The following is a 16543-nucleotide window of genomic DNA, read 5'->3' on the forward strand; positions in this document are numbered from 1 at the left end:
CGAGTGACGGCAGGTTGAAGTCCCCCAGGACGATGAGTCCAGGGAACTCCACCGCCAACCCGGCTACCTCCTCGAGTAGCACAGGCAGGGCTTTTGACACGCAGCTGGGAGGCAGGTACGTGAGAAATAAGCCCACCTGAACCCCTAAGTCCAACTTCATCAAGAGAGACTCGCAACCCGCAATTTCCGGAGCAATGAGTCTACGCAGGCAAAGGCTCTCCCTGGCTACAATAGCCACTCCTCCCCCCCTTCCCTGGGGTCGAGGTTGATGCCATATCTGAAACCCGGCTGGGCAAATTTCAGAGAGAGGAACACCTCCCTCCGGGCCCAGCCAGGTTTCAATAATACATGCCAGGTCGGCCTCCTCATCCAGGATCAAATCCCGGATGAGGAGAGCTTTATTTACTACCGACCTGGCATTCAGCAGCAGCAACCTGAGCCCAGGGCCAGAGTTACACTCACCACCAGTACCCAAGATTGGGCTCACAGAGCCAGAACAAGGGACCGTTATTAAGCAACGGTCCCTCGTTCCCCTGGAACGGCTAACTCTGTGGCCCCCGCCATATCTGCCTCTCCCCAGCAACACAGGGATATTTCGACCCTCTGCCCCCCCAGAGATCGGCGCCCCTTCCTCTCCTGTCTCCCGAGCATCAGGTGGGCCAGACCTATCATTCACACTACTATCAATAAACTCATCCATACCACACACACCCCCACCCCCACCCACCCAATCATACCAGTCATTCCATTCATAGCCACAAGCAAATTTATCCCAGTCATCCATTACTTAGAACCCCAATTATTTTAAAAATCAATTAAATTAATAATAGTATAAAATGGCAATTAATAACAATTTAAAAACACTAAAACCGTTAAAATATAACTATATACAATATACACTAAAATTATAAGTTGATATAAAAATTGATTTTGTTGATGGTCCCTTATCAGCAAAAATATGTATGCGTGGATATATATATTCACAAAAAGCACAAAAAGCATGTAACCCCTCCCTGGTACAGAGCTGAAGGGATTGGATACTGTAGCCTAGAGGTTAATTCTCTGCCTTACAAGGCAAAGGTTGCAAGTTCAAGTCCCAGTGAGGGTATGGCTAGCTGATGAGGCCAAAATAAGGCCGAAATAGATCTATCCTAGTCTCCCTTAATTTTCAAATTCAGCAAAAACATGTGACATATGTATATATTTGACTTCTATGCCACCCAATCCTGAAGGACTCAGTGAGGCTTACAATAATAATATAAATAGAAATACAAATAGATACAGAACAATAAAAAGAAGTCCAATATAATCTAAAACTATAAAACCCCGCATTAAAAAGAAATATATAGTTTTTGCTGAATTTGAAAATTAAGGGAGACTAGGATAGATCTATTTCAGCCTTGTTGAGATGGGCAAAATGCATTGTGAAATCACAAAAAACCTAACTTTTTTGTACGTATTTGCATCTTAATTTTAGGCAAAAGTACTTTATAGACTTGCACTGTGATATCACAATGTATGTTTCACTGCTTCCCCACTCCTAACAGACTGTCTTGTCAAGAATTGGAAAAATGGAGGGAGATATTCAATTGAACAATGCAAGTTCCTACAAATGAAACAACTTTCTTACTTCCCCAGTGTGTATGGGAAGAATCTATCAGGGCACAGCTGAACTGCAGCTGTTGGCTCTACAACACTGTATTTTTTTTCACTTTTATTAGCTCTAAACCACAGAAACCTGAAGCCTTTCAATAAAGCAGTGATTTTCAACCGTTTTTGAGCCGCGGCACATTTTTTATATTCTAAAATCCTGGGGCACACCACCAACCAAAATGACACAAAATGACATTCTGTCTCAATCATTTTCTCATTTCTCTTTTTTTCCTCTCCTTTTTGCTCATTTATCTCTCTCTCTTGCTTGCTTGCTTTCTCTCTGACACTTGCTTTCTCTTTCTCTCTTTCTCTCTCTCCCTCACTCTCTCTCTCTCAGCAAAGTTTTTTCCTCCCCTTTTTGCTCATTTATCTCTCTCTCTCTCTTGCTTTCTTTCTCTCTGACACTTGCGTTCTCTCTCTTTCTCTCTTGCTTTCTTTTTCTCTTGCTTTCTTTCTCTCTCTCTCACACACTCTCTCTCACTCTCAGCAAAAAGTAGCGAGACTGGAACCTGAGCTTCCTTTTTCGCGGCACACCTGACCATGTCTCGCGGCACACTAGGGTGCCACGGCACACTGGTTAAAAAACACTGCTCTAAAGAATAAAAAAAGAAAAAAAGAAAACTCTCCCTCTATATAAAGTTCCTACCATGAAGGGGAAACTTGTGGTTGTTAAAGAGCTGTGAGGAGAGAGCAAAAAAGGGAGGGGAGTATGTTAATTTAGACTAAAAATCCATTCAGCTGGAGCAAAGCCATTCAGCTGGAGCAAAACTATTAGGTGTAAAACCTATGAAAGTCATTAATTGGATTTGTTAGAGGATGGCTTGTGGCAAAATGAAAATTTATTTATTGTTTTATTAATTAGACTTATATGATGATTTTGAGTACATGGTTGTTGCTAGCATTATTCTACTGGGGGATTTGAGACATCTTCCCCCAGGCTCATTATTATTTATGTTTGGTATGTATGTGCTGTTTGGTTTTAATTATGATAGGGTTTTTAGTTATTTTTAATATTAGATTTGTGCCATTGTAATATTATTTTTATCGTTGTTGTGAGCCGCCCCGAGTCTTCAGAGAGGGGCGGCATACAAATCTAATAAATTGAATTGAATTGAATTGAATTTATTGATTAACTGAGTTATACTGTTATCAAAATAACCAATTTTGACAACCAATTTGTCAATATATAATCAAGGTGTCCAAATTCATGGCAAGCTTTAAATACACTTAGTGGTACTCTGAGAAAGGCTTCCAGATTCTCTTCAGATTCCAATGTAAATTTAGCTCATTTCTATCTATCTATCTATCTATCTATCTATCTATCTATCTATCTATCTATCTATCTATCTATCTATCTATCTATCTAATTTCTATGCTGCCCTTCTCAAGGCGACTCAAGGCAGCATACAACATTATAAATGCGACAATATGTAAAAAAAATCTAAATAGCTATAAAAGAATTATACAAATTACTAAAAAGCATTAAAAACCCCATATACAGTCATATGCATTCATCCAATTCAATCATACATAGTATCAGCCAGAGGCAATCTCATCACTCACGGCCCGCAATGCCCGTTGGCAGAGGTAGGTTTTAAGAGCTTTATGAAAGACCAGGAGGTTAATTTTATTGTTTGGAATTTTTTCAGAAAATCAGGATTTTATGAGATTGTTCATATTTACAATCAAATTTGGAAGATCTGGAGAATGGTTTTATTTGTTTGTTATTATTATTGATCGATTGATTTCTGATTTAATCTTCCCGTGGAGTTGTTTTCTTAGTCTAATCTATTTAGTGAGGCCGACATGTAAGTCATAGAACAGAATAGAGGGAAAATGCTTACAGAGAAGAAGCACGATTAAAATTATGCTAATTTATGACTGTAATAAAGATTTTATTGGATCTGAAGCATGACCTTAATGGAGCAAACACTATAGCATGGAGGATTCCTCTAGCCACGGCAGCCAAATAGCAACCTTTTATTACACTGTTTGTCCTCCCATAGTCAAAATTGTTTAAGATGCCTGTTACCATCATGCCATATTGACCAGGCATAGAATATTGACTCTTTGTTATATATTTAATCTATTATATCCCAAGAGTTTTCTAAAGTGACTCTAAAGCAAAATAGTGGACAATATCTCCGGGACCGCCTTCTACCGCACGAATCCCAGCGACCAGTTAGGTCCCACAGAGTTGGCCTTCTCCGGGTCCCGTCAACTAAACAATGTCGTTTGGCGGGACGCATGGGAAGAGCCTTCTCTGTGGCGGTTTGGAACCAACTCCCCCCAGATATCAGAGTTGCCCCCACCCTCCTAGCCTTTCGTAAGCTCCTTAAAACCCACCTCTGTCGTCAGGCATGGGGGAATTGACACTTTCCCTCCCCCTAGGCTTATAAAATTTATGCATTTATGTATGCTAGTATGTATGATTGGTTTCTAAATTGGGGTTTTTTAAATTAACTTAAATATTAGATTTGTTTACATTGTATTATTATTTCTGTGAGCCGCCCCGAGTCTGCGGAGAGGGGCGGCATACAAATCTGATTAATAAATAATAAATAAAATAAGAGACAAGATTGCTAAAGGCAAAAAAGAATTTTGTATTTTTGCAGTCTTTTTTATTCCACCCATTTTATTTTTTTTCTTCTACGGTTTAATTCTAAGCTACCATTTTGTTACTAGAGCAGTGTCATTGCGTGACATTTGTAATTATTTAAGTTTATTTAAATGTTGTTATTATATGGGGTCTCTCCCCCATTGCTCCCAACTGCAATACAAGTGGAGTCAGGAGACAAAGCCTAGATTTGTATTAGGATAGGATTAAATAGCAATAGCACTTAGGCTTACAGTATATACGGCTTCACAATGCTTTTACAATCCTCTCTAATTGGTTTACGGAGTCAGCATATTACCCCACAACAATCTGGGTCCTCATTTTACCTACCTTGGAAGGATGGAAAGCTGAGTCAACCTTGAGCCTAGTAAGATTTGATCTGCCGTATTGTAGTCAGATACAGTCAATAGAAGTAACCTGTAGTACTGCATTCTAAGCACTGTGACACTGTGGCTCCTAAATACAGTGTTCCCTCGATTTTCGTGGGTTCAAACTTCGCGAAAAGTCTATACCACGGTTTTTCAAAAATATTAATTAAAAAATACTTCACGGTTTTCCCCCCTATACCACGGTTTTTCCCACCCAATAACATCATATGTCATCACCAAACTTTCATCCACCTTTAATAAATATTTTTTTAAAATAAACTTTAATAAATAAACATGGTGAGTAATAATCTAAATGGTTCCTAAGGGAATGGGAAATAGCAATTCAGGGGTTTAAAGTGTTAAGGGAAGGCTTGTGATACTGTTCATAGCCAAAAATAGTGTATTTACTTCCGCATCTCTACTTCGCGGAAATTCGACTTTCGCGGGCAGTCTCGGAACGCATCTCCCGCGAAAATCGAGGGAACACTGTAGTGTTCTTTCACTTTCATCCTCACATCCATAATTGTCATCATTTCTGTTTATTTTCCACATTTTTACTCAGCAGGCCCTCTTAACAGAGTACAAGCTGTTTTTCTGAAAATAGCTTAATTCTGTCTTTATTTAATATTAAATGTGGTTAGGGCAGTGATGGCTAACCTTTTTGTTCAACTAACTCAGAGGTCCCCAACCGCCGGTCCGCGGACCGGGACCGGGCCGTTGGAGCTTTTCAGCCGGTCCGCGGCGCCAGGGCCCCCTCGGCCTTTCCGCATCACCAGCGGCGCTCCCCCCGCCAGCCAGCCAAGCCCCGCGCCCGCCGGAACCGGCTCCTCGCTCTCCCCCCGCCGCCCGCCGCGTTTGCAGGAGGTGGGGAGGGTTGGGCGGCCCGCCAAGGCCAGGAGGGACGCCGCTGCCCCCCCCCCCTCCTTCCCTCTCTCCGCCCGCCGCTGCGCCTCCTTGACAACGAGAGGAAATGCCGGCAAAGGCTTTCCTCAGCGGAGGCCGGCGAAGGTGATATTGAATGTCGGGGGAGAACGGGTATTTGCACGCGCTCCCTATCTCCCTGCTAGCCCACTCGGAATATTCAAAATAAGAAAAACCTTTGCCGGCGAAGGCTTTTCTTATTTTGAATATTCCGAGTGGGCTAGCAGGGGGATAGGGAGCGCTTGCAGCCGCCCGTTCTCCCCCGACATTCAATATCACCTTCGCCGGCCCCGCCTCTCCTCCAAACCCCCTTGCTGAGAGCCCGGGGCGAAAGTGCTCTCGCAAAGGTGAGGCGGGCAGGGCGTGCGCGCGTCATCGCTGAGAAGAATGGAGAGAGAACGAGAGTGAGTGAGAGCAACAGACAGCAAGATAGAGAGAAAGTGAGAAAGAGAGAGTGAGAAAGGGGGGGGGAGAGAAAGAGATAGCAAGAGAGAGAACAAGAGAGAGAAAGAGCGTGAGAAAGAAAACAAGAAAGAGTGAGAGAGAGAGAAAGCAAAAGAGACAGAAAGAAAACAAGAGAGAGAAAGTGAGAAGAAGAGAGAGAAAGAGGGGGAGAGAGAGAGAAAGAGAGAGGGGGGAGAGAGAGAAAGAGAGGGAGAGGGAGAAAGAGAGAGGGAGAGGGGGGAGAGATAGCAAGAGAGGGAGAGAGGGAAAGGGGGAGAGAGGGGGAGAGAAAGAGAGAGGGAGAGAGAGAGGAGATAAAGGAAGAGGAGAGAGAGAAAGGAAGAGAAAGAAAGAAAGAGGGATAGAAAGAGAGAGAGAGTGAGAGATGCTCAGTGAGCCTTTCTTTGAAGTTGCCTTTCTTTCTTTCTCTTTCTTGCTTTCTTTCTTGCTCTTTTTCTTTCTCTCTTTTACCTTCCCTTCCTCTATTTCTTCTTTTCTTTCTCCTTCCTACCTTCTTCCCTTACTCTCCCCTTTCATAAGTTTCCTTGCTTCCTTCCTCTGTTCCTGTCCCTTCCCCCTTTCTTTCTTTCTTTCTTTCCTTCCTTTCCTCCCTCCATTTCTTGCTTTCCTTTTCCTTCCTCCCTTCCTTCCTCCCTCATTCCCTTCTTTCACTCCTTCCTCTCTTACTCTCCCCTTTCACACCTTTCCTTGCTTCCTTTGCACCCTTCTTTTGTTCCTGTCCCTTCCCTCTTTCCTTCCTTCCTTCCCACCCTCCGTCCATTCATTCACCCATTCCTCTCTTGATCGCGCCTTTTACGGCGCCGCTGACAGCTAGCTCTCCCCCCCCCCCCCAACCGGGCCATGGAAAACTGGTCTAGCTTAAAGCCGGTCCCTGGTGCAAAAAAGGTTGGGGACCTCTGAACTAACTGGTTTGGTCGCGCTGATGGATGATCTCTGGCGGGCCCGGAACAGGGATTTATCCTCTGTCCTGGTGCTTCTTGACCTCTCAGCGGCTTTCAATACCATCGAGCATGGTGTCCTTCTGCACCGATTGGAGGGGTTGGGAGTGGGAGGCACTGTTTTACGGTGGTTCTCCTCCTACCTCTCTGGTCGGTCGCAATCGGTGTTAGCGGAGGATCAGAGGTCGACTCCTAGGTCCCTACCTTGTGGGGTTCCTCTCCCCCCTGCTGTTTAATATTTGCATGAAACCATTGGGTGAGATCATCCAAGGGCACGGGGTGAGTTACAATACTCAGCTTTACATCTTCACCTCGTGTCCACTCAGCAAAGCATTGGAAGTGATGTGCCGATGTCTGGGGCCTGTCAGGGTCGGGATGGGTGCCAAGAGGCTCAGACTCAATCCAGACAAGATGGAGTGGCTGTGGGTACTGCCTCCCCAGGACACATCCATCTGTCCATTACCCTGGGGGGGGGGGAATTATTGACCCCCTCAGAGAGGGTCCGCAACTTGGGCGTCCTCCTTGATCCACAGCTGACTTTAGAACACCATCTTTTGGCTGTGGTGAGGGAGGTGTTTGTCCAGGTCTGCCTGGTGCACCAGTTGCGGCCCTATTTGGACCAGGAGTCTTTGCTCATGGTCCCTCAAGTGCTTATCACTTCAAGATTCGACTACTGCAACGCTCTCTACATGGGGCTGCCTTTGGTCTGTGCGTATAATTTTGTTTAATATTTTTGAATCTTTCTACAATGATTGTCATAAATATTTTATAATTATTATTTATATTAACACTCAAAACTATGTTAATTAAGATAAGACAAAATAATGAAATAAAAGGCTTAAAGATTAAAAAAGAAATTTATAAAGCCCAAGCATTTGCTGATGACGTAGTGTTCATCATGGAGGAACCTCTGACAACGTTAACTAAATTAATCGGTTTGGTACAGGAATTTGGTAGTGTTGCTGAGTTAAAAATTAACAAATCTAAAACACACATGATAACTAAAAATATGACTGATGCTCAGATAAATCAATTAGAAACCTTAACAGAGATGAAAGCAGTAAAGAAGGTAAAATATTTAGGTGTCTGGATAACCTCTAAAGCCTCTTCCCTAAAAGAAAATAACTGTACTAAACTTTTAGCCCAAATTTTAAAAGATTTGGAAATATGGAATAATCTGCAACTCTCCCTTTTAGGTAGAATATCAACAATAAAGATGAACATCTTACCTAAATTACTGTTTTTATTTCAAGTAATCCCAGTTAATCTTCATTGAAGGGGCGTACATAAGTGCACTGATGTGCCTAACGTCCCCTGTCCAATTACCGGTACCTTTCCTTTTCTCATATATCCCATATATTCTCTCCCTCTCATCCACTCCTCTTCTTTTTGACTTACTATCCCTATATATACTACTTAATGTCTATTTCATTCCATATGTATTGTATATTGGAGAAAGAATAAATTAAAAAAAAACTCACAAGGATTGTCAAAAAATTTATGTGGCAAGGCAAAAAAACAAGAATAAAATTAACAGTACTAGAAGATATGAAGGAAAGAGGTTTTGGGCTTCCAAATTGGAAATTGTATTACCAAGCTGCTGCTATGGTATGGATCAGAGACTAGCTTACCCTAGAAAATAATAGAGTCTTAAGTTTAGAAGGTCATGATCTAATGCTCCGGTGGCATGCTTTTGTGTGGTACGAGAAATACAAAGTGCATATGTACTTTAATATACATATAATCAGAAATTCTCTATTACAAGTATGGATAGAGGTTAAAAAAGATCATGTATGCCCGAATGGATTTCTCCAATTGAGGCAATAAGACATCCAAATTTATTACAAAGTAGCACATTATTAAGATATAAAGATCTTCTAAACTCTCCTTTGAATTTAAAAACCCGACAAGAATTAAATAATGAGGGCAGGGTGATAGACTGGTGGACATATGCCCAGATCCAAACAAGATTTATAACAGATAAAAAGAATTTCCTTTTTCAGAAATAAATAAAATAGTCAAGAAAAAATGATTGGGAAAATCTACAAATACATGATAAGATCTAAAACGGAAGGCAACGTGATAAAAGATAGTATGATCAGCTGGTGCAGGAATTTTGGGCATTCGATAAACTTGGAGAAATGGAAAACATTTTGGACATACAATTGGCAAATAACAAAGTCTGTAGCATTTAAAGAAAATCAGATGAAGATGTTCTACAGATGGCATTTGCCACTCAACAGACTTTCCAAAATGTATCCGAACTCCCAGCCGAAATGTTGGAAGTGTAAAAAAGAAATAGGCACATATTACTATCAGTGGTGGACCTGTCCTAAAGCCAAATCTTACTAGAATTTAATTGAGAAATGGTTAAGAGAAATTATATAAGAAGAAATTGGAAAGACTCCAGAATTTTTCTTCCCAAAAATATAACAAAGAAATTCTGTATTTATTAATATATATCTTAACAGCAGCCAGACTAGTTTATGCACAAGGATGGAAGGATGCTGATATTCCAAAAGAAGAAAAAATAATTAATAAGATTAATGACTGCTGAAATGGATATGATGACGAGGTGGTTAAAGGGTCAAGAAGAATCGGAATATTACAAAATTTGGTCTAAGTTTTATGATTGGTTGAATAAAAGAACATTCATGTAACAGAATATATTATATGGTACAAAACTATGTAAATTCTGTAAATACTACCTAGTAACATATATAGTACATCTTCTCTTTCTTTATCTTTTTTCTTTTTCCTGATATGATCTCTAAGTGTCTCTTTTTTCTTTTTTTTCTCGGGACACTTCTGAGAAGAGTGGAACAGTTTTGGCGTCTATTTTTTGTTGTATGTTCTTTTTGTTTGTGTCTTTGTTTTGTCTTGAAATAAAAAATCAATTAAAGAAAAGTTATTTTTTTAGCTTCCTGACGGTAATGTCCACCAAGCTACGATAACTTTTTTCTTTCTTTTTCTTTTAAGTGGTGTATTTAGAAGTTTCATTTGCTTCAAAAAGGAAGCATTTCATTGTGCATAATATGCTATGGAATAATGCCACTTTTTTTTGTGCTTAAAATAAGGAAGCTGACTTTAAAAAAAAAACAACAACCACCAAAACCCCCCACTAAAAAACCCACACTATTTTTCTCTATTTCCCAAATGCCTTCCTCCACAGACCAGGGACATTTCTTTAGCATTGTTAGATGCATTCAACTTTTTATTTTATTTGGATATTTTGTGTTGCATTCTTGTCCATGCAGATTTCAGATTTCATTCTGTGAAAAAACTACTTCTAATTCCAGAGGGAGCATCTGTCCTTTTTTTACCCTATGTTATTACTGAGCTAAGCATGTCTGTTTTTTATTTTGTTACTTCCTGAGATGACTTCAATAAGGACAACTTAGGGAAAAACTTTGCTCAATCCAAGAATGCCTCCATTGGACAGAAATGCATCTTTAAAAATAAAATTTGTGTTCAGTTTTAAATCACACTGTTTTTTACAGCTATATTGCTGTTATGGTCCTGTTGGAGATTAAACCTGAAAACATTGTTCAAACCAGTTAGCTAAGGAATTTTCCTTCTTTATCATGTCACTTTAGAGCAGTGGTTCTCAACCTTTCTAATGCCGCGACCCCTTAATACAGCTCCTCATGTTGTGGTGACCCCCAACCATAAGTCTAGCGCCAATTCTCCCAACAGAGCTTTAAGCTGATTGGCAGGAAGGTCAGAGGGACACCCCCACTGTTAACGCCTGATTGGTTGGATTGTAAAAATATGTTCCCAGGCGCCAGATTAGAAGCTTTAGTTCCTAACACCATGGGAAATTTGTCTTTTCCCATGGTCTTAGGCTACTCCTGTGAAACAGTCATTCGACCCCCCAAAGAGGTCCTGACCCCCAGATTGAGAACCACTGATCTAGAGGGAATTCTAGACAGTTTCCTTTCTGTTTTATATACTAAATATGGGAGTGCGTATAAAGATATATATTTATCAGCTTCACTTTGTCTGCTCTTTTTGTTTCTCTGTTCTAAATAATAATAAAACAGTCTCCTTACTGTGGTCAGACTTTAAAAAATAAAATAACTGCTTTAAATGCAAAATCAGTTTTATTTTCATGATTGTTTGCTTGTTTACTACGTTTAATATTCCATTGTATCAATGCCAGAGTAAAATATTATTCAACATAGAAAATAAACAAGAGAAATAAATGTTTGAACTTTTGCAAAAAAAAAAAGTTCTGAATGAAGAGCTATAATGGCATTTATACAAAATAAAAAGACATGTTTCAAATTGATTCAGCAGAATGGGCAATGTTACACAGTCCACATTGCTCGTAGAAATCTCTCTACTTCTCTTATAATATTTTAAACAAGTTCTTCTTTAAAAATTGAGCGAAGAACAATTGTCTGTTGGACTCACTATCCCATTTTCTGATTCTTGATTACTTCCTAAGTGCCCACCATACCAAAGATTTTCAAAGCTACTGCCAATATTGGATCGGAACTTCAATAAAATTGCATGTTCTGTAGATATTCAAAAGAAAAACAGCTGGGATCCAAATATACTGTACTTATAAAATAATGTTTACCTTAAGCCTCAGATAAGTTTATGAAAGAATCTCAAAATAAAACGGTGTGTGCATGTGGAGAAGCACAATAGAATGCCTGGCATGATAACATTTGATCAATTGACAAGAGAAGCAACTTAAACAGGGGAATGTCATGCAAGGATCAACAGGAATGAATAATTTTTTCAGTTTGCTTCATAGTCAGAAATATCGTTTAGGGAGGGAGGGAGGAAGGAAGGAAGGAAAAGGAAGGAAGGAAGGAGGGAGGGAGGAAGGAAGGAAAAGGAAGGAAGGAAGGAGGGAGGGAGGGAGGAAAAGGAAGGAGGGAGGGGGGGAGGAAGGAAAAGGAAGGAGGAAGGAAGGAAGGAAAAGGAAGGAAGGAAGGAAGGAAGGAAGGAAGGAAGGAAGGAGGGAGGATTTCTACATTCCCTGCCAGCTTTCCAAAGGAAACTTAATTTGGAAGTCGGCACGAAGTTAGAAATAGCTCTGATGCCCACCAAGGAACATTCCTTTTCTTTGTTTTTATAACAAATTATCTCTGAAGCAACGATCCAATGGGCACAGGCTGTAGAGACTGTTAACTATGACTTTATAAAAATAACAGTTTGAAGGAACTCACTCAAAACCATAAGATTAAACCATAAAACAGGAAGTGGGATCCCCCCCCCCAAAAGGGTAAAAATAAGGATGGGTTTTTCTGATATTAAAAACAGATAGGGCTGAATTAATTAATTAACTGAATTAGCATTTCAAAAACAGTCTTTTTGAATTATTTAATATTAAATATTTAGATTTTGCAGCTGTTTTATTAAAACCTGAAAAATTCCAAATAACCTCTGAAGGACAGCGTTTAGAAACTTCAATAATGTACTGTATAACAAAGACATCACATGTTTAGGTTTATTTTATGCATTATTATGCTAATAAGGATGAGAAAAGCTTATAGACCCAGATTTATCTGACATTCCATTTTTATTCTTGTTCCTTCAAAGTGTGTACCATTCATGTTGGGGGTTTTTCCCTCTCCACTAAAAAACAAAATATAGGCATAGTTTTCTCCATTTTTAAAACACAAAGTTCTCCGTCTTCAATAAGGTTATTGCCTTCAGCACTTTTTATGAACAAATGCATAGCACATGGAATTTTTGGCGCTAAATGGACCCAGATGGCCAAGCCACTGAGGCATCACTTGTTAGGGAGTTAGGTGTGACAGTGAAAATATGCTTGTGGTTGATTAGCAACTGCTGAAAGGCATAATATCTTTGGATGGCACTGGTGACAGCTTGCAAAGAAGCAACTTCCTTTAACTCTTCATAATACTGGATATTTTCTAGGTTTTTTTGTTTCTGGTGTGATAGAGACAACAAGCTAGAGTTATCTTATATTACAGTGGAAGTAGCAGAAAAAAATAGTTAAACTATACAGTGTTCCCTCGATTTTCGCGGGTTCGAACTTCGCGAAACATCTATACCACGGTTTTTCAAAAATATTGATTAAAAAATACTTTGCGGTTTTCCCCCCTATACCATGGTTTTTCCCACCCGATGACGTCATATGTCATCACCAAACTTTCATCTGCCTTTAAAAAACATTTTTTAAAATAAACTTTAATAAATAAACATGGTGAGTAATAATCTAAATGGTTGCTAAGGGAATGGGAAATTGCACTTTAGGGGTTTAAAGTGTTAAGGGAAGGCTTGGGATACTGTTCATAGCCAAAAATAGTGTATTTACTTCCGCATCTCTACTTCGCGGAAATTCGACTTTCGCAGGCGGTCTCGGAACGCATCCCCCGCGAAAATTGAGGGAACACTGTATTATAATTTAGGAGTTGATTCAGAAATCATGCTTCATTCCAGAAATATGACAGTTAGTTATTATGGTTAGAATGATGAAAACCTTCTGGTAAGATAGTTGAAAGGCCAGAGAGAAAGAAAAAGTTTTCCCTACGCAACTTTCCAAAATGCCTGCTTTTAAAAATATACAAAAGGGAATGTACTTTTCTTATGCTTAAGAAGGCAAATAAGCGGGCTGTCAAGAATTATATCAAACTGAGTAATTATAGAAACATAGAAACATAGAAGTCTGACGGCAGAAAAAGACCTCATGGTCCATCTAGTCTGCCCTTATACTATTTTCTGTATTTTATCTTAGCATGGATATATGTTTATCCCAGGCATGTTTAAATTCAGTTACTGTGGATTTATCTACCACGTCTGCTGGAAGTTTGTTCCAAGGATCTACTACTCTTTCAGTAAAATAATATTTTCTCATGTTGCTTTTGATCTTTCCCCCAACTAACTTCAGATTGTGTCCCCTTGTTCTTGTGTTCACTTTCCTATTAAAAACAATTCCCTCCTGGACCTTATTTAACCCTTTAATATATTTAAATGTTTCGATCATGTCCCCCCTTTTCCTTCTGTCCTCCAGACTATACAGATTGATTATTTTTAAACAATTCAAATTATTTTACTCTAAAAATGTCATCAGTTTTTCCACTAATTAAAAAGATGATTGACTAGATATCTGCTATTAATCAGGTTGCCCAACATGATATGGTTCCGACATATTAGATTTTGATCGCTTTGGGATTATTGGAAAGGAATGAAAAAAACAGCCAAACATGAAAGACCTCTTAAAGTGAGAACTTTAAGCTATCATAAACTTTAAACTATCATAAACATAGTCTTGCAGACTGAAGACCTTGACACATTCTTGTTGTGTTTCAGCCACTGTCTGAATAAAGGGTAGACTGAACAAAAACTCCTGTTCTAGAGTTTTGAAGTCAGGCGTCCCTCCCAATTCTGGTCAACTCAGTTGTTTTAGTTGATCTGGGGCCAGTTTTAATGATTGCCAAGGTTTTGTTTTTATTTCTCCCCATGTGGGCACTTTTCCAAGCAAAATGAGGTTGCAACCAATCCCATGTTTTATTTTCTTGAAATCGCTTATGGCCTGGGAAAGTCTCAAAGACATGATTAGAATAAAAACGATGAGCGAGGTTGGAGCTTTGTTTTCTGGAAAAAATCAAATATCTATGGAGATTCTCAGTGATTTAAATCATGGCTGTCTCAAAGGTGCTTTTCCAAAAGGCAACTGGACTTTGTTTTTCTTTGAAGACATTTCACTTTTCGTCCAAGGAACCTCTGCAATTTTGACGGTCCGAACTGAAGAACCCTCTTGGATGAAAAGTGATACATCTTCAAAAAAAAAAATAGTCCAGTTGCCTTTTGGAAAAGCACTTTTGGGACAAAAAACAAATCTATCTGCCATTTTTGACAGATCTGCATAATCTAAGTGAATAAATAAAATCAGCCTAGCAGATATCATGAAAGTTGCCCACAGAAAGAGTAGTAGATCCTTGGAACAAACTTCCAGCAGACGTGGTAGATAAATCCACAGTAACTGAATTTAAACATGCCTGGGATAAACATATATCCATCCTAAGATAAAATACAGAAAATAGTATAAGGGCAGACTAGATGGACCAGGAGGTCTTTTTCTGCCGTCAGACTTCTATGTTTCTATGATTTACCTTTCCTATTTTGCTCTAGGACAGTGATGGCAAACATTTTTTTGCTCAGGTGCCAAAAGGGCGTGCGCGTGCATGCCCACACCCATAATGCAATGTCTCCTCCCACTGTGTTGCCGCCACACACATGCACGCAGACCTCTCTGAAGCCTCCGGAATTCTGGTAGACCTGCTGTTCTATTTTTCACCCTCCCAGGCTTCAGGAAAGCCTCTTGGAGCCTGGGGAAGGTGAAAAACGGCACAACAGGCCTACCAGAAGTTCAGAAACTTTCCTGAAGCCTGGGAGGGTGAAAATGGCCTCCAGAAGACAGAAAATCAGCTCGCCAGCACACATATGCGAGCTGGAGCTGACTAGGGTGACACCTGGTGTGGCCTCAGATATGGCTCTGTGTGCTACCTGTGGCACGCATGCCATAGGTTTGCCATCACAGCTCTAGGATAATGAACTGAACACAATTTATTTCCATGCTGAATTGTTTGGTCAACTTCCTTGCAATTTCAGGGGATAATTGCTGCAATGCAACAGGCATGCACGAAGCAACAAATTCCACTTTGATAAAGCAATTTGTTTAATTCAAACCATTTGGGTAACATTACATTGCATTAGGTCAGAATTTGGAGAAAGCTGTTTTCAGCCTTCCAGAAAGACTGGCTAATAGACTAGGCACAGTCCTCACCTAAACGGCCCAGCCTGGTTAAATTTCAAAGTGCCTCAAGAAAGCTCTAGCTCTATTGTTATTTTAGAGCATTTTTCTCTAATACTCCCCAGGAAGTCTCACTCTTGCATTCCGATGTCTATGGGGAAAAAAGGAGAAAGGGGCTGTTTGTGTGCCAGAGGCATCAAATTATTTTATTCTAGGTCAGTTTTAGCAAATAAAATTTAATAAATAATATTTTTTCAATAAGCACTTCTCTGCTGTTTTAACGATTTTGAAAAAGTATTTAGTTTAAAGCTTTTATTAAAAATATTGACATCATTATTTAAAGCAGGGCTGTCAAACACATGGCTCATGGGCCGGATGTGTCACGTGCTAGTCTTGCCAATGGCTGCTTTAGTGAAGGGGAAGAGTCCTGATACACCATTGTGACAACATGAGACTGACACCCCTGATTTACAGAAACCATTGTATTAACAAATGGAGCAAAACCTGTCCTGATATAACGTTTAGGACACCCCTGATTTATTTTATTTTTATTTATTTATTTTATTATTTAGATTTGTATGCCGCCCCTCTCCGCAGACTCGGGGCGGCTCACAACAAAGTGAAACAATTTACAACAAATCTAAATTACAGTTTAAAAATATTTTAAAAACCCCATTTTCTAAACAAACATACATACAGACATACCATTCATAAATTGTATATGCCCGGGGGAGATGTCTCAGTTCCCCCATGCCTGACGACAAAGGTGGGTCTTAAGGAGCTTACGAAAGGCAAGGAGAGTAGGGGCAGTTCTAATCTCCGGGGGGGAGTTGGTTCCAGAGGA

At 39.8% G+C, this 16543-nt stretch overlaps 1 protein-coding gene across 7 annotated transcripts in view; it reads right to left on the reverse strand.

Moving 5' to 3' along the window:
* The window catches only part of PDE5A (phosphodiesterase 5A), a 145289-nt gene that overhangs the window by 60469 nt on the left and 68277 nt on the right, over positions 1–16543 (reverse strand). The window lies entirely within an intron of this gene.

The sequence above is a fragment of the Erythrolamprus reginae genome, chromosome 7 (genome assembly GCF_031021105.1).
Source record: "Erythrolamprus reginae isolate rEryReg1 chromosome 7, rEryReg1.hap1, whole genome shotgun sequence".
Classification (NCBI taxonomy): Eukaryota; Metazoa; Chordata; class Lepidosauria; order Squamata; family Dipsadidae; genus Erythrolamprus; species Erythrolamprus reginae.